Here is a 24,660-nt window from a genome sequence, read left to right as displayed (position 1 = left end):
GTGACTCTTGCGTTGTCTCTGTAAAGATCAGAGGGCTGAACAAGCCGAACTCAGCCAACCAGAGTTCCCTGTAAATGAGACAGTGCACCAGCAAATCTCCAGTGCCTGCCTTGGTGACCCAGTGCATTTTAATAAGAAAACAGCATTCATTTCCGCACTCAACTGCACTGGTTGTTAACAGCCAAGGGAGAGAAAAAAAGAAAAGAAAAGAAAATGAAATGCACCTCAGCTATTTTTGCATCCTGGAAAATGTACAGTTTTTTTTTAAATAATAATAAAACCAAAAAAAAAAAAAGCACTCTGTTTAACAAGTTAGATCTCGCTCTTGTCAAAGGAAATATTTTTTTTTTAAGCTGATACTAAACAACCCTCTCGATGCTGTAAAAAGTCTCCAAATGTGAAACTCTTGGAGCTTGAAAAGGTCTGTCTCACCAGCGAAAATGCGTGCAATAATACCCAGAAACAAGCTTCATTAAAAGCTATCTTTAGCATTATCAGCGATTTTGTTATTATCCTGTGTCCTTCATAAAGTGCATCGCAGATCTCTGCTGTGAATTACCAAAGGAGGAGTGAGGGGGGTGGGAAGGGAAGCAGCCCTGGCCCCAGGGAATTGCCCTGCTGGACCGGGAGAGTGAAAGACAATGGGAAGGGAAGGACCTAAGAATTTAAAGATAAATTCAAACCAGGAGCAGCAGGATCTTTAAAAAGAATGATAGTATCGTGCCACTGGGATACACTTCGTGAGTAAAAGAGTTTTATGTGTCTTCCAGATCTCAGAGAAGTGACAGTTGCGAAGTTTCAATAACATTTGAGAGGAGAGCTAAAAACAGAGGTCAAGGGGACCGCTGGGGATTGTGGGAGGGACAGAGGGACTGTCCCTAGTCCTGGAATTAGCCCTTGATCAGTATTTGTTGAATGAGTGCATGAGTGAATGAATGGATACAAATACGAAGCAATGAGCTGCCAAAATACTCTTGCACGCTCATATCTGATATTATACTGGTTGTGTCCTCAAGGGGCATGGGATGCAATTGATGGAGGGTGGGGATGGGGGAGGAAAGAGTCCAGGGCAGCTGAATCCATAAGGTGCAGTTAATTACCCAAAAAGGAGAGGGCTTGGCCATCGTAAGAGACAGCAGAGCAGGTGCAGTGATCAAATCTCCGAGATTGGTCTGAGACGTGTGGCCATTAATCAGCCACATGTTCCCAAGGAATAAAATCAACAGGCAACACTACTTTGCTCCCTAAAGGTCCACCCAAGCCCTGTGTTCCTTGTGAGACTGTAAAGCCACCTCCTGGTGTATGTTAACTAATTATCGGGCACTCACTGTGTATCAGACACTCGCTGTGTATCAGACATTGTGCTAAGAACTTTACATGCGTGAACTTGTTCCTTCTAAGAGCCCTCGAGGAAAATGTGGTTAAGAGCAAGGCTCCCGAAGCATCGGGGTCAGAACCTAGCTCTACCACACGAGCTGAAAGCACCTGGGCACTTACGTAACCTCAGTTTACACATCAGTCAGTGCCTATCTCAGACACTTGTTGTGAGGGTTACGGAGTTAGTCCCCATCTGGCACTCAGAACGTATCTAGCACAGAGTAAGTGCTGTCGAGGTGTTAGGTAACATTGTCACTATCGTGTGGAGGACACTGAGACCCAAAGAGTCTGAGTAAGGAGGCGAACAGCACACAATTATCACGAGGAAGAGCTGGATGACAACAAGGGCGGTTTTGTTTCCCCCACATTCCATCTTCACGCTCTCCATTCATCAGATTTTTACGTCAAGGAAACAAAAATCCGACATCATATAAAAATAGCTCTTGCATCGGCTCTTAAGCTGTTATATCACAGCTTTGAGGAAACCAGGCATGGAGACAGATGGATACTAAGGATTTTTAGATGGCAAAATCTACAGAACTTGGAGCTTGGACTGGGTGCACAGGAAGAATGGAAGAAAGACATCTGCGTGGTTCCTGATCTTTTGGCCTGAATGCCTGGGAAGGAAGGAGAAGGCGTCATTTGGGCCGATGGGCTGGGGAAAGGATGCTAAGAGCTGGGTTAAGCCTCTGACTTTAAACTTGGTGCTGTGCGAGGCAGCAAGATAATATGGGTCCTGACCCCAGCTTAGAATCCTGGGATAAAGCACCAATCTGAGAGTCATCAGAGTATAAAAGAAGGTGAAGCTGGAGATATGATTGAGCCCCCTCACCAACAGGTAGAGTCTTTAGCATGAGGGGAGCAGGGGATTCAGCAGGAAGCTCTCAGAGAAGACTTACGGGGATGGGTGGATGGGAAGAAGCCCAAAGTGAGATGGTCAAATCTCCAAAGGTGGGGTGGGTGTGTTGCCAGGCATCTGCTCTGCCCAGCATGAAATGTGCACAATGTATAGCAATTCAACTATACATTTTGGAGAAAGATAAAGAGACATACCTATAGAGACAGGAAAACACAGAGAGAGAAAGTAGAGAGTACTTGTGAATCCACCTGAGATTTTTTTCTCCATGATCATATGTATTTGGAATGAGTATGAAACAGGACAGGCCTATCAGTGGCTCTCAGCTGATCTCAGCTGCTCCACAGAGTGTAGACATCTTGTTTCCCAAGCGATATCGCAACAAAACCACCAGGCCTGCTCTGCCTTAAGGCTGACCTAAGATAATGGGGTGTGGGAGTGGCTGGGGGGGAGGGTTATGATACACTTCACTGAGGATGTATCTCCTTCGGAAGCCTGGACTCCATTATGAAATAACCATCAGGGAATGTCAGAGGAGCAGGCTCACTGCATGGTTTAATGGAGAAGAACCATGCAAGATCCCCCCACCCCACCCCTACCCCCAGTGAGTACTCTGCAGCTGTGGAAGGAGCTGTAGATCTTCCTTGGGAAGGTCTGGAGTGAGAGATGAGGCTGTTCCATCTTCCAAAATTATTTCCTGGGGACTCAGTCACTCAAGGGTTGGGCTCAACTCAGAATACAAATTTAACAAACACCCCTGTAGACATTATCTGCCGATAATTTGGCTTAGACAGACTTGCAGAAGGCAAGGGAGGGGAAGAAGGATGAGATTTTAGAAGCAGTAAGTTAAAGTCTTTGTCCTGCAACATACTAGCTGGGGGAACCTCAGCCAGACTTTTCCCCCAATTTGAGTCTTGATTTTCTCTTCTTCCTGTGTGATGGCACCAGAATGTATGTCTCTCAGTGCTGCTGGGAAGACACATGGTGAAGTTCTCAGGATGCCTGGCCCACAGGAAGTGATCAGTTACCATTGGTCCTTCCAAGAGGACACACAGAATACATACAACTGCAGACTCATTGAGAAGATCCACCTCCTTCCTTACAAGCAGGAACTTTGTCAAGAAACCTACACACAGTACTTAACAGATGCTTTATTTTGTTTTAAAATAGTAAAGAGTTTTAAATAGAAGGAAAACTGGATAAAGAAAATTTACAACTATTGAATGCCTGTTCGGTCCATTACATTAGCTCCTTTCATTCACAGAGCCACGAGGTGAGCAAAATCATTTCTAGTTTAAAGATAAGGACGCTAAAAGACATGGAGTCATTTACATAAGGATGAGTTGGCGAGCTTGGAACTGACAAATCAGGTTTGTCGGATCCCAGTGTTGACCTCCTCACTGCTCCCTTTGAACAACACGTGTAATTACTAAGCTGCTAGCCTAGGTTAGAATGGACACCTGGTTGGCATAGATGTCCCTGATGCTCGGAATGATTTCCTCATTTTATTCGCATTTTATTATTCATGTTATATGTATCTTTTGCATAAGATGCTTCAAATCCTTTTTGGAATGAAATAGAATGCAAATACTCTCAATTTTAAAAAGGCGTATTTTTACATGTATTAATGTACACCTATTCTTGTGCATGTGTACGTAAATGAGTAAACAACATGGCACCCAGTAGGTCTTCGTTATGACTATGCTTAACCCCTTACTTCACTCCGCAAGGGCACTTGGGAGTTTCCACCGCAACAGATGGAAAACAGTGTCGTAGGCTCCAGGCTACTTGCGCGTCCAGTCCTGTCTTCTGAATCGGTGACTAGACCTGAATATTGGTGAAGGCTGTTTTCCAAAGGGAAGGGACTTTGTTTTTCATCTGCCTTCCATCTCTGCTGGAAAATCCCCTCCTGGCTCTGGAAGCCTTCCTCACAGTCAGCGGAAATTGCAGGTCTCTGGATCCAGACGGGAGCCAGTTAGACACTGAGTGTCAGTTAGCAAAGGTTCCACACACCTATGTCCCCAGGATGAGGCAGATTTGCAAGACAGTGGGCTAGCCTGTCTTGCCAGCACCCTCACTGACTCAAGGACTCTTGATGCAGCTGGAAATGTCTCTTACCTGGGGCAGGCTGTGGGTGGTCCTCAAAGTCGGAAGCTCCCCACTGCCCTGACTTCTGCTCCTCCTCCTCGCCTCCTACACCCGCCTTTCCTTACTTTTCCCTTTCACTTTCTCCGCCTATCACCCCCACTTTGTGGATGTGGAAACTGAGCTTGGCAGCCACGGACGTGTACGCTGCATCTCTCTTTGAAAAAGAACTTGCTATTTAGCTGCAAGGCGTGCGCCAATCTGAGATGCCCTCTGACTTAAGCGGAAGATTGAAGGGTAATTGATCTCAGCAGATTTATCTTGAGCCCCTACTATGTTGCACATGTGATTATGGGCCCTGGAAAACAAAGGTGGTACCTATCTCCATGGTGCCTGATTCTCACAGGGCAGGGGAGGAGATGATGGCCAATGAAAATAACGAACTAAATAAGATTTCAGGTAATGAGAAGTGCTACAGAGAAAATGAGCCAGGGCAATGAAATTAAAAAGGGTGTGTACGGGTGTGTGAGTGGTGTACTGCTTCAGCTTGGGGGCTCAGGGAGGGTCTCTCTGAAGCTTTTGAGCTACAACCTGAAAGATGAGAGAAGGCAGAGCATGTAAAGATCTGGGGGAAGAGCATTCCAGGGAGAGGGAAAAGGAAGGACAAAATCCTTGACAATTGCCATCAAATACTTTTCTCAAAATGGCATTTTATGCTGCATCTGCAAATCATCGTTGTGCCACCAGTAGTTTGTCTCAGGTTTTGGAAAACACTAGGTGAGATGACCTCTAGATTCTCTCTTCTCTGAAACTCTTTTATTGTGTGACTCTCCCCAGGCAAAGCCAGTGTCTGCATGCAGAGAAGGGTTTGGCGGAAGAGAAGGGGCCATGGGTCATGGGCTTAAGATCTTCTCCCTGAAGCTGGGTACCCCACCCCCAACTTTCCTTATCCTCACCCTTCTTCCTATTCAGGATTGGAGAATAAGGATCAACACATGAAATCATTCTCTTTCACCACCTCCCAACATCTACCTCAGTCATCTCCCAGGCTCCCCAGCCTTCTGAATCTAAAGAAGAGAGAAGACCAAAATGGATTGGAATATTGTTAGTTGAATGCATTATTAAGTTTCTGCAGGTTCAGCCCCATGGTTCATTCAGACCCGGCTGGACTTGGCAATGCCTCATCCTCAGCAAGTGATAATAGCTGCTGCTCCTTCTCTATACATGTCACTCAATTTCTGAGGTCAGGTGGTGACTCTTGGGTAGCAGCTCTTTCTCAATCTGCCTAAGGATGAGTCAGTGCCTTCGGTGGCTTCATGGCTCTGTGATCTAATGACAGCCTGCAGATGAGTCTTCTCAGTTTTATGTAGAACTTTGAATGTTCATGCAGAAGGTGGTCTCCTGGACTCCTGGTCTCATTAGAAACCACACAAATATTCTCCAACCTAGGGTTTCTCAGCACCAGCATTATTGATGTTTTGTGCTAGATCATTCTTTGGTGCAGAAGACTATCCTGCTCACCTTTGAATGTTTAGCAGCATCCCTGGTCTCTGCTCACTAGATGCCAGTAGAACTCTTGAAAAGCAAAAAAGAAAAAAAAAAAAAAAAGTCTCCAGACATCGCAAAATGTCTCCTAGAAGACAGATCATCCCGGATTATAAACTATTGTCCAAGACTATTACAGGAGCAGAAGGTATTCAGTAAGGGTGTGTTTCTGCTTCATTCACACAAATTGAATTTGCACTGGCTCCACAATACCTTTGTAAGTATAATTTCAGCCATTTTTAGTGACAAGCTTGTTCAGAGGTCTTCAATGTGTGGAGTCCATTCAACTGGACATCACCATATATTCACCTAGGAAATTAAATGGTTCTACTTCTCTGGCTAAATCCTGATGGATACACAACCTATCCCACACTGATTAATACCTAAATGACGTCCAAATATCTGTCCGTAGAAGATACCATAATTCTTGATCTGGCACTCCAAAAAGGTGATGTAAGGAAATTATACTCTTTGGAGCTCAGAAGACATATTTTTGACACCTCATTTTGCTGCTGAAGAACCATGTGACCTTGGATAAGTCAAATAACTTCTCCAACTTATAGTTTCTTCCCCTGCAAAAATGGGGGAGGGGGAGCTAACATCAATTAGGGTAAGAAACATATACTGCCAAACATCAATGGCGTCCCACCCCCCGCCCACTTCTCAGCCTTCTTGGAGTCAGGCAGGGCCATCTAACTAATTCTGGCCAATGAACTGTGAGTGGAAGTGATAATGCCACTTCCTGGTGAGACGTTTAAGAGCTGATGTACTTCTCTTCAGCTCCTGCTCCCCCTGATGAAGCAGTTGTGGAGGCTACATGATGAGCCTCCATCAACCTGGGTCTCTGAGTGACTGTGTGGAGCAGAACTCCCCAACCTGGACACTTAGCATGAGTCACACATCAGCTGTTATTGAGGGAAGTCACTGAAGTTTCAGGTCAATTGGTTACTTACAGCATGACCGATATTCACCATAAGGTGGTTGAGTTGGGGACCATCTGAGGACCCCGGGTGAAACCATCTAACAGAGGGCTAGACAGAGAATCAGGGATCAATATGACTTTCACTTGTTTCTTTATATCCAGTTTTCTATTCGGATGCTCTAACAATGCTAAAGCCTCCTTTCTTCCCCACATGTGAAATCCCATTTAGGAAAATGTGAATCAGTCAGCCCTCTCAATGAGAGCGGGAGAATTTTCCGTTTGGCAAGATGTTCTCTCAGTTTTAAAAGGATTCAGCATAGGAGTCCTTGGAAACGGCAGGTGCATCTGTACAATGGATATGTTTGCTGATAAATGGCGGTTGAAAACCACCTGCTCTGGAACCTACAAATTGTGGATCACCAAATGAGCAACTGGCTGCAGGTGCTGTTGGAGATGCACAAATGTTTTGTTATAACAACAGCCCCAAGACCTGAAGAACAACTTCTCCCTGAGAGACAGAGGGCAAGGCTTCAGTATTCTGGGATCTCTAACAGCGTGATTTTATTGCTACTGAGCTCATATAGTGAAAAATTGCAGCAACAGTGGAATCTTTTCAACAGCATGGTTGAAAAGTACATTTAGACTGGTGCCTAGCACAAAACACTCAGTCCCAGCTCAGCACTTACTATTTGTGTGACTCTGAGCCTTGGCTTTCATTGGTGGGGTAAGGATAAATTATCATGCATCATGCTGACCTCATGGGATAGTGAGGAGATGGAGTAAGATATACAGGTAAAGCAATTACTACAGTGTCAGGCACATAGTATATTCTCAATAAATGTTTACAATAATAACTATGACCATCATCATCATCATCATTATTTTCAGAGCCCTGTCTGTGGCTTTACTCTGTCTTCCATGATTACATAGACTGATTCTGAAGTGCTGATAATTACACTTTAGAAGAAATTCTCCAACTTCATCTTTTTATATGTAGCCTAAATGCAGTTTAACAAATTAACTACCAGGCACTATATCATGTTGTCATAAAAGTTATTTCAATTAATTTTTATAAGTCCTCTATATAATCATTAAAACTCTACAGCTAGTGACACACAGGCCAAGAGGGATTAAGTTCCTTGGCCAAGATTCATCGTTATGGTACTTGAAATTTTGAAGAGTACAAACTAAGATCTTCTGGTTCTACAGACCTTGCTTTGCTCATTCGTCATTACAATTTCAAGCGACTTAAGCTAGCCAGCCACCTCGAGATGTGGGTTCTCTTCTTCCCCTAGGCTGTGTAATTTTGGCCAAAATACATCACTTGTTTCTCTAAAATCAAACATCTAATAGAATTCATAGTTAGATATTATTTTCCTGTGCTTTAATTAAAAAATGCATTCACAGACATGTTCTCGTTTAAGTCTTAACGATAACTTTCGAGTCCAATAGAGATCCATTGATCCTCTTTTTCCAGATGAGGAGATGAAGGCCCAAAGCAAGCAGGTGGTCTGCCTGGGGTCCCAGAAGTACTCAGGAGCAGTGCAGAGAACACAGCTCAGGTCTTCCAATACCCAGCCCATGACTACTCCTCTTGTGTCCATAATTACAGGGGCCATCTGCGATTGCGTGCTGATCATCACAGTTAGAGAAAACAATATTAAAATTTTGTTTCCAAACGCATCCCAGGAAGGACAAAGCACTCTACAGTTTTACGCAGCGAAGCTCTTTTCCAACTATTTTGTTTTCTTTGCTGTGAAGAAAATGCAAAAGGAAATATTCCACGCTGGAAAACAACCCCCAAGGGCATACCCAATGAACTCTTTGCCTAAAAATAAATTCAATTTGGCAAGAGCCACCTGCTGTTTCTTATAAAGTAGCTTGGGAAACACAGATTCGAAGGCCTCAGGGATTTGTTCTCCTTCACTATTCTTTCCAAACCCCCCACACTTTCTCCATTTAAAAATCAACATCATTGAGGTATAATTAACACACAATGAAATGTACATATTTTAAGTGTACAGTTCTATGAGTTCAGCAAATATGCAGACCTACATTACCATCATCCCAATAAAGATACCGAATTTTTCTCTCTCTCAGATAGTTTGCTTCTGAGCCTTTGCAGTAAATCTTTGAGTTCACATCCCAGGCAGTCACTATTTGATTTCCTTCACTACAGATTAGTTTTGCCTAGACTTCAAATGAATGGAATCATGTATTTTTTAATCCAACATCATTTAGTCAGCATAACATTTTGGATTTTCATTCTTATTAGCCTCTGTATTGGTGATTTGTTCTCTTACATTGGTAAAAAAAATGTCTAATGTACAAATACATCACATTTTTTTAATGCATTTACCTGGACACTTAGTTGTTTCCAGTTTGGAGGTATTACGAGTTGCTGGTTTAAAATTTGATGAACAAAGTGGGGAGGGTATAGCTCAAGGGGTAGAGCACATGCTTAGCATGCATGAGGTCCTGGGTTCAATCCCCAGTACCTCCTCCAATAGTAATTAAATAAGGAAACCTAATTACCTCCCCCCACCAAAAAATGAATGAGTGAGTAAATAAATAAAATTTAAAAAAATAAAAATAAAAACAAAAATAAAATTTGATGAAAAAGGGTTTTTGTGAACATATAATTTGATTTCTCTTGTAAATTGCAAGGTCATAGAAGAAATATATGTTTAACTTTATAAGAAACCTCCAAACCTTTTTCCAAAGTGTTTGCAAAGGGTGAGGGTTGTAACTGCACCACATCCGTCATCAGTCCCTTCTCCTAATATCTCCTCGGGCAACCACTGGTCTGGTCTGCTTCCTGTCCCAACAGCTTGGCTTGCGTTCTGTAGCATTCTAAATAAATGGAATCATACAGTCTGTGTTCTTTTCGTCTGGCTTTTGCACTCAGCAGGGAATGATTCTGAGAGTCACCTGTTTTCAAGAGTTAACTTGTTATTACTGAACAGTACACCACTGTGGACCACAATTTGGTTATTCATTAACCTATTGATGGACATTTGAGTTATTTCCAGTCTTTGTCTGGCATAAATGATATTTCTGTAAACTTTCATTTACAAGGAGTTGTGTGGACATTTGCTTCTGTTTTTCTTGAGTAAGTGCCCAGGAGTGGAATAGCTGGGCCATAAGGCATATAGGTACATTAACTTTTTAAGAAACCACCGTATTGTTTTTCAAAGGGGTTGTGCAAATTTTCATTCCCACAAGTAGTGTATGAGAGGTCTAGCTGCTTCCTACCTTTACTGGTGTTGGGCATGATGACTCTTTTTAATTTTAAGCATTCTAGTTGGTATGCAATATTGTCTCATTATGGTTTTAATTCGAAATTCCTCAATGGTTAATGATGCTTATCTTTTCATATGCTTATTTTCCATCTGCATATCCTTTTTTTGGTAAAATGCTCAAACCTGTTGCCACCTCCTTTTCATCTCCTTTTTTAAAGAGTTGAGGTACATGTCTTCTTATTATTGTGTTGCCAGAATTCCTCATATATTTTAGATACAAGTCCTTTTAATATTATTTTTTACTATTGAGATATAACTGACCTACAACATTATGTTACTTCCAGGTACACAGCATAGTGATTTAATATCTCTATACATTAAAAAGGGTCATTGAAGTAAGTCCAGTTACCATCTGTTACCATTCAAAGTTGTTACAATATTATTAACTATATTCCCTGTATTTTATATTCCATCCCCATGACTCATTTATTTTGTAACTAGAAGTTTCTACTTCTTTATCTCCCTCACCTATTTGACTCACATCTCACTCCTTAACCATATGGCACTCACTTTTTTGTTCTCTGTACCTGTCAGTCTGCTTTATTATGTTTGTTCACTATTTTTTTTTTTTGATTCTTTTCTAGATTACACATATAAGTGAAATCATATGGTATTTGTCTCTCTCTGTCTGATTTCTTTCACTCAGAACAATGCACTCTAGGTCCATCCACGTTGCCCCAAATGGCAAGATTTCATTCATTCTTATGGCTGAGTAATATTCCATTGTGTGTATGTATATAAAAGCTTTTTGGTTTGATGTAACCCTATTTTATTTTTACTTTTGTTTCTCTTGCCTGAGGAGACATGTCCAAAAATATATTGCTGTGATCTATGTCAAAGAGTATTCTGTCTAAATTTTCATCTAGGAGTTTTATGGTTTCAGGTCTTACATTTAAGTCTTTAATCCATTGTGAGCTTATTCTTGTATGTGGTTTGAGAAAAGCACTCCAGTTTGGTTCTTTTGCACATAGCCGTCCAAATTTCAAACCACCATTTATTGACGAGGCTGTCTTTTACCCATTGTCTATTCTAGCCTCTTTTGTCATAGACTGGTTGACCATATAAGTGTGGGTTCATTTTGGGCTCTCTATTCTATTCCATTGATCTATGTGCCTGTGTTTTGGTGACAGTACCATATTGTTTTGATTACCGTAGCTTTGTAGCAACTTTGAAATCAGGGAACATGCTACCCCCAGCTTTATTCTTCTTTCACAAGACTATTTTGGCTATTTCGGGTCTTTTGTGCTTTCCATACAAATTTTAGATTTGTCCTAGTTCTGTGAAAACCGCCATTAGTGTTTTGATATGGATTGCATTGAATCTGTAGATTGCCTTAGGGAGTATAGTCATTTTAACAATATTAATTCTTCCAATCCATGAGCCCAGTCTATCATCACACTTGCTGATAGGCCAATCTGTCCCTGTATCAGTTGGCTGCCAAGTCCTGACTCATGCAAAGGATGCCACCTGCTGGTGGGCAGGGCTATGTCCTGGCGGGACTGGCAGCAGGGCCTGGGGTTGGGGGGATGTTCCAGGGCTGGTGCCAGCTTTCTGCTGGGTGGGGTGATGGGTCATGTCTCTGAACCCACTTGTGGGTGGGATCAGGTCCCATGGAAGCTGGCCATGAGGCCTGTGTGATTCCAGGGCTAGTACCAGGCCACTGATGGACAAACTCTGTCTCCCCTGCAGTTTTGTTAGTGCATCATTATAGGGTGAACAAAGAAGGAGTGATCCTTGTCTGCCAGTGAAGACATATATTTAAACAAATATGTAAAGACAGTGCCGTTAATGTTGGTATACAGGAGGTACAGTTACTGGGACAAGGCATAGGGGACGATTTTGTTTAGATGAGTCAGGGATGGTCTCTGGGAAGAAATAATTCTAAACTGAGCCTTAAAGAGTATGTGGGAGTTAATGATGTAAAGATGGCATGAAGACAGAAAATTTCAGGCTGAAGAAATAGTGATTCGCAAAGGAAACGAAAAGCAAATGGCAAATATACGATGCTGTAGCCTCATTAGTAATAAATATTTAACTAAAAGTAAGTATCATGGTCACCTATCAGGTTGACAAAGATTATTTAAATATTCATACCCAGTTTTATTAAGAATGCCATCAGAGCAGCGTTCCTTTAGACTATGGGGCATGTAAAACTTGCCCAACTTTCTGGAAGGCACTATAGAAATACATCAAAAACTTTTTTTTAAATGTTACAGTTCTGGAAATTATCTTCTAGGAATGCATCCTCATTTAAAAAATAAAAACCTACACAGGGAAAAATGATTTTAAGAAAATTCTGGCGCCGCCACGTAGTGAATGAATAGATGAATATTGCATAGCCATTAAAATGGCAATTTTAAGGGATAAGTGTTGACATAGGAAATTGCATATGATAAAATGTAAAATGACTAATACTAGAATATGAATCAGTGTGTGCAGAGTGTGTGGTTAGGATAGGCGAGGGCATGCTGTCCTGGTAAACAGACTCTTGAATTTCAATCACCTAATTCAGCAAAGGTTTGCGTCTTACTTTTGCCCCAGTCAGGTGCAGAGCACACAGCTCTCCTGTAACACTCTCCCTTGAGTAGTAAACCCGGGACTCAAGGATGTTTCTACCATAAGACAAATGAGGCTGGTTGTGCAGGGAGTTTTGATGCAAGACTGGAGAAAGAGTGCATCATCTCCACCCCATTCTTTTGACAAGACTCAGTCTCATGGCCCAGCAAGCTTTAGAGGATGTGGAGAAGTACAGGATAGTTGGTGAGAATGAATAATCTCTGACACATGGTGATCTCAGTGTTTTAGAAAATCAGTCTGCCTATCTATTTATTGGTGCATCTATTTATATCAGTCTGACTATCCACCTGTTCATCCATCCACACTTCTATCCACCCATTTATTTATCAGGTTATACGTAGGAAGAGATTGGAAGGAATACATGATTGTGCTTACAATGCTTATGCACTGACGTAATGGGTGATTTTTTTTACCCTTGTTTGAAATTTTCTAAGTTTATTACATTGTAGGTGCACTTATATAATCAGAAAAAACAAAGTTCCATTTAATTTTAAAAAGAACAAGCCAACACACTTCAGTAATCTCCTTGATTGAGGGGGAGGCTAATTTGAATTAGCAACATCCTGAGTTATAGACTGTTTGCAAAGAGATGAAGCTTTATTACTTTTAACTAGCATCTTGGACCTGTTTTAATGAATAGGTAGGAATGATTTATAATTAGCCTAGTAATTGTTTGCATCTAATTGAATACTTCTAAAGTGGCTTGAGAACTTTCTTATGTGCTTCTGAATGTCAACTCAATTTCTCTTTTAGTATCACAAATTCTTGAATGGGTAGAATCCAAATTCATGAGCTTTTATTGTGAACAAATCAAAATAAATGCTCACACTAATGGGAAAATGAAACCCCACATGACTAAGGGAGAAGCATTGCCCAACAGAGATGTTGGCAAGTGTCTCCTATGAGACAGGTCCAAGAATAACATGATTTCCATCATATATGAGTGCACAGGAGTATTTTTCTGTAGTGCGTGGACCCAAAAGGGCTAGACCCTAGCCTCTGTCCAAAGGCAGGCTCAAAGACACCTCTTATTTTCATTTCATCAATCCAGGAACACTTCCTGGAGGAAAGTCTGAATGTGTCTGACTATCATTCTGCTTCACCTTAGCTCAATCTTGCTCTATAGCCAGAGTGGCCTTCTTAATCAGGATGTTTCCTGCTACCCCAGGGCCTTTGCACCTGCTCTCCACTGTACTCTCATTGAGCTTCTTTCCTCCCTTTCTCTACTTAACTCTTACTTCAGAATTCAGTTCAATTTTCAGAACTCAGTATAATTTCCCCAGCAGAACTCCCTGTTTAGGCCAAATTCCCCTCGTACACAACAGTGTGTCTCTCTTTCAAGTACTCCTCTTAGGAATAACTTTATAATTTACATGGAATTTTGATTTCTGCCTGTTTCCCCCAATTAAAACAAAAAGTGCTATGAAGAGGGTAACTTGTCATTTTGTTTTTTATTTTCCCAGGTTGCAGCACTGGGCCTGGCACTGAACAGGCAATGAATATGTGGTGAACTTGTGGCTAAATGAAGGATTCGGTGAGAAAACTATGGCACAGAGAGGTTAAGTAACTAGCTTGACAGCTAGAAGGAGCATTCTGCCTTCCTAGAGATGTGTGTTATGAAACTAGAAAAGAAAACCATAAATAATAATTCATATTAATAAATAACGCTGGGGTGCCTATTAGAGATTGCCACTATTCAGGCTCTGTGCCCAGTGCTTTATTATAATAGTCAATCCTCACAGAACCTCTGTGGTTAGTTCATTATCCATGTTTTGCAAATGGAAGGCTAGGGAAATTAAACAACTTTATGTGGGAGTGGGCTTATAAAAGTTGTTTTTAAAATATAAAATGTTTTAGACTCACAGACATAGAAAACAGACTTACAGTTACCAGTGTCCTCTGTAGACCAAGCCTTGTTTTCAGAACAATCAAGTTCCTGGTAGGGGAGGACCCAGCCTGCAGGGTAACAGTCCATTGACTGTGCACGGAAGTTGGGGGACAGGGAAAGAGACACTAAGGAAGGAAGGGAAGGCCATTTGTGGCTGTCGGGTCAATGTTCTGAACAAGCCTAGCCAAATGCCTGCTGGTTGTATTGCCCCACTGTGGAAAGGCTCAGTATTTCTGACACCTCCCACAAACTTTCTTTGTAGGACTCTTTTCCTCATTGTTCTTATTCCCCCCAGTTTTATTGGGGTGTAACTGACATCCAGCCATGTATAAATTTAAGGTGTAGCGCACAACAGCTTGACTTCTCCAGGTCTGTTTGCAGGTGACCCAGTCTTCTTGGTGAATGATTGGAGCTGGGTAAGCACTTGTCCAGCTCTACAAATCTGTGGTAAGCAGCCTACAAGATGCCTCAGAATTTTCCGAACCAAGCAGACACTCAAATTTTAGCGAGCTTCACATGCAAGAGAGAAAGAGAGTGAGAAGTTTATAGAAGCCACCATCTGAAGCAGAAGCAAAAGCAAAGAGGGTAGAGAGGAAAAGCCATGAACAGACTTGAAAAAGGAGACGCCCAGGTTCCCAGGTGCTGTGGGAAAGCTAGTCCATAGGGTAGCGATGGGAGCAGAGGGTCAGGAAAGCTGGAGACACAGTTGTTCTGTGACCCAAATGATGGAACACCGGCATAGAGAGCAGTGAGGCCAGCATTCAGATCTGTGCTCCCGACAACTGAGATACTGCTGCTGAGAGATTGAATAGATGCCCTGGATATTACAGAGATGCTGTATTCCAAAAACTTCCAGGTGCTGCCCAGTCATCTGGGGCTTCCTACTTCCTCATATAGCCTTACAGTGAAAGACAGAAGTGCTAAGTGTCTGACTTTGAAACCACATTATCAGAGTTTTTAATTACTAATATATCAGTTAAATTGTTTGGGTCATAAGTCAAGAATTTAAAAAAAAACCCACAAGTTTTTAAGGCTTAAAACAATCGTTTTATTTCTTTATTCCCTTATATAGTCATCGAGCATCAGTAGAAGGCTCTATGCTATGTCATAGATATGACAGGCTGATGAAGCTAGAACCACCTGAAAATGTGGAAAAGGTGAACATAATACACAGGGAAGCCCAATAATTCCTTGTATCTAGAAAAGTGAAAAGCCAGGCATATCTGGGTGAGCCCCACAGATAAACACTATATCTATGATTAGCTGTGTGACCTTGAGCAAACTTCTTGACTTCTCTGTTCCTCAGTTTTCTCATCTTTAGAATGGAAGGAAGGATGATACGTAATAAACTGTTGTGAGAAATAAATGGAAGCCCGTAGAAGTGCTTAGCACAACACAGAACTCATAATCCATGTTCAGTGAGTAAATACCGACTTTATTGTAGTTTTGATTTAACCAACTAGTGTTACTTAAAGTGGCTTGGTTTAACTTTCCCCCTAGCCTAGACTAATACAACGGGACATCGCTCTTTACAGTTTGTATAAGCCAAGTTCTCTAGTTAGCCAGCTGTCATCAGGATGCCAAAAAGTTATGTCCAGGGACCTATGACAACGTAAACAGTTTCAGGATAGTGAAGCCAGAAATGCAGCTAAAAATTTTTGATGGGTCATTTGTTGAGCCAAGGAAAGAGAAGCGTGTGGTTTGGAGGACTAAAAATTGGGCAGAGGGGCAGCACAGCAGGAGAAATGGGTCTACGAGGTAACTCTCCAAAACTTAGTGCTAGGGGCAGACACCAGGGAAGCTCACAACGTGGAAACAGAAGGATAAGCAGGAGGCAGACGAGCAGATGGGAGTTATTTTTTAAAAGACACAGCAAAAAAGGTCGTGGGAGGAGAACGCTACAGACAAGGGAGCCCTGGGGCCACAGGTTGGGATACAGTACGGGAGTCCCTTGGAGAAAACCGTCTGTCTGGACTGAGAACCTGGACCATAATCCTGGGAAGAAAGAAATTCTTTGAGAAAATAGGAAAACTGATATTGGAAGTATCAGGGATAAATCAGGAGTTTGGGATTAACATATACACATTACTGTATATAAAATAGATAAACCACAAGGACCTACTGTATAGCACAGGGAACGATATTCAATATTTTGTAATAATCTATAATGAAAAAGAATCTGAAAAAGAATAGACAGATGTAGATACAGGTATAACTGTCACTTTGCTGTACACCTGAAACTAACAGAGCATTGTGAATTAATTGTACTTCTGTTGAGAGTTAGTATATTGAGGAGATTAGATATGAAACCATGTCTTCATTCCAAGGCTTTCTATGCTGCCTCTGTAAAACTTACATTTCACTACACATACCCATGTACATAATGTTGGTAATCATACGATCTTATTACTGAGGCATTTTTAGCTCCATTTTACAGATGAGGAAACCAAGGTTTGCACAGACACACAGCTGGAGGGATCTTAAAACAGGATGTGAGCTCAAATATTCTGATCGTATCACGACACCCTTCTGTTCAGCGGCTACGTATGTGGAATCTGCAGGCAGACTGCCCGAGTTCTGTTCTGTTCTTCCAGTTTCTAAACGGGTGACCTCAGGCAAGTTGCTTAACGTAGTATGACTCATTTTTTTTTTCTCGCCAATAAAGAGGGAGTAATTACAGCACTTTCCTTGTGAAGTTGTGGTGAGGATCAAGTGAGAATATATATAACGCACATAAGGCAGGTAACATGTAAGATGTTCGTATTATGATCAAGAATGAATATATCCTGCCTTAGCTACTGGGTTTCCAGGGAAGAAAGGAAAGACATTTCATGAAATATTTCAGCATAAATCATCTATTTTGCGGGGAGTATGTACCCTTATTTCTTCCCTCTCTCTAATAGACCTAGGTTGGGAGTTGTAGGAAACTCTATGTCAGGGTCTGTTTCTGCAACTGGGACAGAATCAGTTTCATGAACCTCCAAAGCTCTCTTAGGCAGCTGGAAGTAGGCTTCCAGGCCATGGGCATCACCACACTGGTTTGTACTTTAAGTATTTCTATTTTGGGTTACTGGGTCTCCTGCCTGGCGGGAGAAGAGTGAGACAGAAAAGAATGCACGTTCTACTGGGCAGGCTGGGTTCCAGACGCTTTTCAGTTTCTCTAATAATCAGGAAGAGCATCAGAGACAGAGCTGGACAATCAGTTCCCGAAGCATACACCAAGCTGGGAAACACTTTAGTAATCATTTTTCTGACCCTCTTCTTCCTTCTCATTAAAATAGGAACAGCAAGGTTTACCAGGAAGAATGAATAAAATAGTGCCCGTAAAATGCTAAGACGGAGTGTCCCCCATGGGACAGAGTGTATGACGAAGAGCTTTAGGTTGAAAATTAAGACATGTCAATTTTCAAATAGCCATGAATGTTCCGTGTGTTTTTGTGCGAGTTGTTTGCCCTTGCTGGCTGACAGTTTCTTTGGCTGTATAATCAATGGTTTGGATTTTTATAAATGCCTAATGTTGCTTCCAGCTCCATCTGCATAAACAATTCATTTGTTCATCCATCACACGTTTATTAAGTTCCTATCTACCACCCACGAATTGATGATACCAGAATGAATAAGAAAGATTGACCTAAAAGAACTCAAGTGCTATCTTAGACATGATCCGTGCATTAGGAGAGCAAGGTAAAATGAAACAATTGTCTCTAGGGGAGCTGGCCATGGCTCAGAGAGCCGGTGAGATCTGAAATGGGCCTTGAACTAATATTGGTTTTCCAGTTGAGAAGAACAGCCCCAAATAAGATGTGTATGATTTCACTCCAGATTCGGCACAGCTTAGATTGTGCTGTGTTGCTCCAACCAGAAGAGGAAAGTTCCCATTCTCTGGGGGACATTTATAAGTGCCATCTCAAATAAGATTGGGGTTTGCCTCTAAGTTCCACTCCAAAGTGGTGGCAGCCAACAATGTGTGGGTTTGGTGTCTAGATTCGAGGCTGTCTCTCTCACATACAGCCAATGTCTTAGGGAAAGATAGAAGTCTGGGGATATGGGGCAAGCAACAGATAAACATGCTCTCATGCTCTCAGCCAATGTTCTGGGATTCAAAAAAAGGCTTGGGTTTGTCTGGGAAATCAAAGAGCAGGGCAGGAAAACCAGTGTTCACTGCCCATTGGTAGGACTAAGGGAGACTGGGACTCTAAAAACAGCATGGGTCTACAAACTCCCACCAGGCTGGAGATGTGCTTACCTGATGAACATCCTCCATGCCTGCTGAGAGTGGTCCTCTACTAAGGTGGTCCATCTTTGGTCTGGGATTAGTCATGTGACCCACACCTAGTCAATCAGAAAATCTCCCTTGACACAGTGATCAGTTCTGGAATGTCCTTGCACACCAATCACAGAATATCCCAGAACTCTGGCTGGAGTGACTGGGAGAGAGGTGCCCTCTTGTATGTGTTTAACTGAAACACTATGCTGCACACCAGAAACTAATACAACACTGTAAACCAACTATACTTCAATAAATAAATAGGTCTGTCTTTGCAGGGGAAATTCTGGGAGGTTATACATAAATGCATTGACAAGAGTCATCAGAATATTTTTGTTTTCCCATTAGCTCTTCTGTTCTTTAATCTGCTCCAGAAAATACTTACTATTGGTATGATATAATAATTTAAGGGGCAATAAATAACTGGTCAAAAAAGGTATATTTTTTAGATGGTAACAAAATTTAAAGAGCTGAACTCCAAAACATATCATTTATTTCCATTTAGACCAGGGTAACTTCTCCAACATTGAGGCCACTTCTGTATCTCAGACCCACATCTACAACATGAGGTCTCTGTCCTTCTCTACTCTCTTCTATAGAACTTTGTACAGAAGGCTACTACATAACTTAATAACAGGCCCTAAAAGGTAAAAATTAAAAATAAGCTTTGGAGACAGAGAAAGTAACATGTTAAAATCAAACCATGCCATTCACAGTATAATGTCATTTGAAGGCAGACAGGGGTAGCATCAAACCAGCCAATAAAATAACAAATAGTTATTACAGATAATAAGCCAACAAAGGAGATAAGACGAAATCATGAGAAATTCAATTAGTCAAAAACAAGGCAGGAAGAGGTAAAAGGGAACAAAGAATAAATGGATTAAACAGAAAAAAATAGCAAGATGATAAATTTAAGCATAACCAAATCAGTAATCATATTGAATGTTAGTGGTGTAAATCCCCAATTTATAAGGCAACGGTTGTCAGATTAGACTTCAAAGTCAAGACTCAAATACATTCTGACTACAAGAAGTACATTTCAAATGTAAAAACACAATAGGTTAAAGTAAACAGATGGAAAAAGATATCCCATGTGAACATCAATCCAAAGAGAACTGGAGTGGTAAAAAACACAACAACTAGATTTCAAGGCAAAAAATATTACCAGGGATAAAGAAATTCATTTCCTAATGATAAAGAAGTCAATGATAAAAAGGATGTTAACAATCCTTTATAAACCTAATCACAGAACTTCAAAACACATAAAGCAAAAGGCAGTAGAACTGGAAATAGAAATGGGCAAAGCAAAAATCATAATTAGAGATTTTAATACCCTTCTGTCAATAATTGATAGAACAATTAAAGATGAAATTAGGAAGAATAGAGAAGATTTGAACAACACTATCAACAAACTTGCTCTAATTAGCCTTTATAGAACATTCCACTCAACAACAGCAGAACATACATTTTGTAAGAGCACATGTAATATTTACCACAACACACCATATTTTAGTTCATAAAACAAATCTCAATAAATTTAAAAAGACTCAAATCATAGAAAGAATCCAATTAAAAATCTGTAACTAAGAGATCTCAGGACAACCTTCAAATATTTGAAAGCTAAATAGCATACTTTAAAGTATGTCAAAGTGTGTCAAAGAGAAAGTTAAAAGGAAAATAACAAAATATTGTGAAATAAAAGAAATGAAAATTAAATATATAAAAATTTTTGAGATGCCACTAAAGCAGAAGTAAGGGGAAATTTATAGTACTAATCACTCATATTAGGAAAGAAAGAAAGGTCTTAAATCAATGACTTAAGCTTCCACTTGGAAGAACAAGAAAGGAAGAGACATTAAATGCAAAGAAGGAAGGACATAATAAAGAACAGAGAAGAAAACAGTGCAATAGAAATCAGAAAAATAATAGAATAAATAGTAAAACAAAAAAACTGGTTCTTTGAGAAGACTCATACAATTGGCTTACCTCTAGGTAGGGAAAAAATTGAGAATACAAATAATCAATATCAAGAATGAGAGAGATGCCATCATCAGAGATTCTACAAGTATTAAAAGGATATTAAAGGGATATGACGAACAACTTTGTGCCAATAAGTTTGACAACTTAGATGAAATGGACAAATTGCTTGAAATACACAAACTACCAAATCACATTGTAGAAAAAATGGTTAAGATGAATCAGCCATATGCCTTTTAAAGACATCAAGTGTTTAGTCAAAAATCATCTCACAGAGAAACCTCTAGGCACAGATAATTTTTTGGGTAAGTTTACCACACATTTAAAGAAGAAATATTATCAAATCTATACAAACATTTCCAGAGAATTGAAGACGAGGGAATACTTCCCACCTCACTCTATGAGGAAAACATTACTCTGATACCAAAACCAAAAATACTGTAAAAGAAGATAGCTACAGATCAATTTCCCTCATAAAGACAGACACAAACATTTCAAACAAAATTAGTATTACTAAGTTGACTCCAACAATATTTGATAAGGATGATGTAATTATTTAATGATCGATATGTATTCCTGGGGTGCTTATCTCAAGAATGTAAATTTTGTTTAACTTTCAAAGAGCGATCAATTGTAACTCACCATATTAACAAGCTAAAAATAATTTATACATATACGATCACTCTATCAATGCGAAAAAAAAATGACAAACCACAATTCATTCCTGATAAAAACTCTCAACTAACTAGAAATAGGATAAAATTGTCTCAATTTGGTAAAAAGCATCTATGAAAAATCGACAGCTATCATCATACTTAATGGTAAAAGGCTGAATGGTTTCTTGAATGTGACGTATCACAATTTTTTGTGTGTTGAATTTTAATTTTAATTTACTTAAAAATACTATATAATTTACCTTTTAACTTATCTGACATATGTATTATTCAGGATAACAAGATACCCACTCTTATCATTTTTATTCAGTATTGTACTGGTGGTCCTAGCTAATGCAATTAGACAATAAAAAGAAATAAAGACATCTAGGTTGAAAGAAAAGAATAATACAATTTGTATTCATACATGACAAAGTCCTGTCTGTAGGAAATCCTAAGGAATACACACACACACACACTCTTACACACACACAAAACAACTTCTAGAACTAATGAATAAGTTTAGCAAGGTCACAGTATGCAAGACAAATAGATTAAAAACCTATTGTAATTTCTCTATATCAGCAAAGAATCATCTCAAAATGGAATGAGAAAAACAATCCATTCACAATAGCCTCAAAAAGAATAAAATAGCTAGGAGTAAGTTTAACAAAATAAATGCAAGTCTTGTACACTGAAAACTGCACAACTTCCCTGAGAGAAATTAAGATAACAAATAAATAGTGAGATATACAATGTTCATGGATCAAAAGACACACTATTGTTAGGATCATCCCAGATTTTTCTGTAAACTTTGGTCCAATTACTTAAACGCCCCACAATTCAGTTTTATCCTTGGCAAGATATAAATAATAATAGTATTTTATATGATGAGACTTGGGGAGAGTTAACTTAGTCACAGAAGATAACTGGAAAACACAGCCCCATTAAAGCACAGGGTCTGAAGTACAATAGGCATTCGATAAATATCTGTTGGAAGAAAGAGTACAGGAGTTGTCCAAAGGGGCATAATTTTTTCAATTTTAACTAATTTAGAAGAGATTAGTACCAGAATTTCTAATCCAGCCAGTGTGGCCCAAGTGAGAAGTGCAAACCATAACTGAAGAGGATGAATTGTTACCCGAGACTGAACAATTTTATATGTATAATTTTATATATATATATATATAAAATTCATGTGTATATATAATATATATCTATGTATAGTTATATATATATATACACAATATGCATTATGTATCTATAATGGATATAAATGAATATATAAATATATACATAATTATTCATATATATGAATACATATATGAGCTAGAGAAAAATAAATATCTGTATCTATTCTGATTGATTGGGGAAGTAATATAGACAGACATGTTAAGAATTATTCTAGTTTCCTGGCATGAACACTGGGTTAATGCTGGGACCTTTCACAGAGATGACAGAGCCCCAGAGAGAACTAGTTTGGGATCATAAGCAGCAAATTCAGCTGTCAAGAGCTGGAAATGAAGAAACACGTGTGAAAGGATCAAGGAGGGCAAGCCTACATCTTCTGACTCTGTTTTCACATTCTTAGTGTCTCCTTTGGCTGCTTTAATTTCCAAGAGCCAGAGTCTTTTCCTGCTCTGTGCCTACTGGCTACAGTGCTTTCTTAGGTGGTTACCTACATAAAAAAAAACCATCTCTAACCTTCACAGGTAACGCGCTATGAACTCTGTAAGCCTGTCCTCAAGCGTTTTGGAGAATTCAACTGGAAAAACCACCAAATTAGGCAACTGATCTCAAATGAGGAAGAGCTGTAGTTAGTTTCCCAGTACTTAAAAAAAAAAAAAAAATCTTCAGCTTTGAATCAGGATCCCCGGCATGAAGCTCTGTGTCCTCGGCCCCATGTGTGTTCTTCTCTAATGTTTCTCTGTTTAGGAGCTTCTGTTTACCAAGAGGTTAATGATGGTGGATGGGAGACTGTATAAAATATGGGCCGATTTTCAAATGCGAAGGTGATAAATGAACAGATTTTCCCCCAGATTCCTGAGCAAACATCAGCAGAGCAAACTAATGTAAAGATATAATCGTGATTAATCTCTTGATTAAAATAATTAATCTTGGTTAATTCTGCATTTAATCATCTCTTTTTATCAATGTCTAACATGCAGCTTTATAGAAATATTCATTTAGACTAATGGGTATTTCATTCCTCCAATTGAGTCTGTTTATTCTGAGCTTCTAAATGCCTCAAATTCCAGCTCTTTCATTTTCAGCAAACTTCAGTTGTATTATCATAGCTCTAGGCAGAATGTTCTTTTCATACCCAAGAAGTCCCTACAATGTTTAGTTAAGGACAAAAAAAACAGAGGAGTACCTGGCAGGGTACTAAGGAGATCTGAGGGCGTCGGGGCCTCAAGGAGGCTACAGGGATGGTTCTTATCAAACATTTGCTTAGGGATCCAGAGTTTTACTTTGCGGCCACTAATTGCTTCTCATAGTAATGATAATATCTGCATTTGATAGGAACTGACAATGCATTCTTTCACATCTAGTTTCTGGCTTGAGTCTTGCTCAGCCAAGAACTGGCTTTCCCATTTCATTGACGAGAAAACAGAAATCGAGAGTGGCTTCCTCAAGTTCACATCGTTAACAGCAAAGGGAACACTGGATCCTCGCTTCTCAGACTGTCAATGCTCTTTCCCACTTTGAGTAATTTACGTGAAACAGGAAAGTGGCTGAGACAGTCTGAGGCTGTGAATTCTTACCTGGACTCTAGAGGGAGCGTACTGAGTGAGGCTGAACCAGCATTTCTCCCATCCGTGTGGAGCAGCAGCAAGTCATGCATGCCTCTGATTTTTGAGGGATGCATTCGGTCACTATTTATTAAATACGTATCTACTTTATAAAAAGCGCTGTCCTGGGAATACGGGCTACATTAGGGAGCAACAAAAGAAGTCTAAAACTGTGACTTCCAATCCTAGTGAAGCCACATCGTTCAAGATTAGTGCCTGAATCACTGAATCCAGCTTGTCCGACACAGTGCCACAAAATATATGACAAGAGAGGGGTTCAGGGAAAAAAAAGTGGAGAGGAGAGGGACTGATTGATTTGGGGACAGAACTGGGGGAGATGGAGAGTTTCCCCTTCTCAGTCATTCACTGTAACACTTCCCTCCCACCCTATTTAATTTTAGCTTACTGCTTGTATT

Source organism: Camelus dromedarius, chromosome 24, assembly GCF_036321535.1.
Source record: "Camelus dromedarius isolate mCamDro1 chromosome 24, mCamDro1.pat, whole genome shotgun sequence".
NCBI lineage: Eukaryota > Metazoa > Chordata > Mammalia > Artiodactyla > Camelidae > Camelus > Camelus dromedarius.
This window is presented reverse-complemented; position numbering follows the sequence as displayed.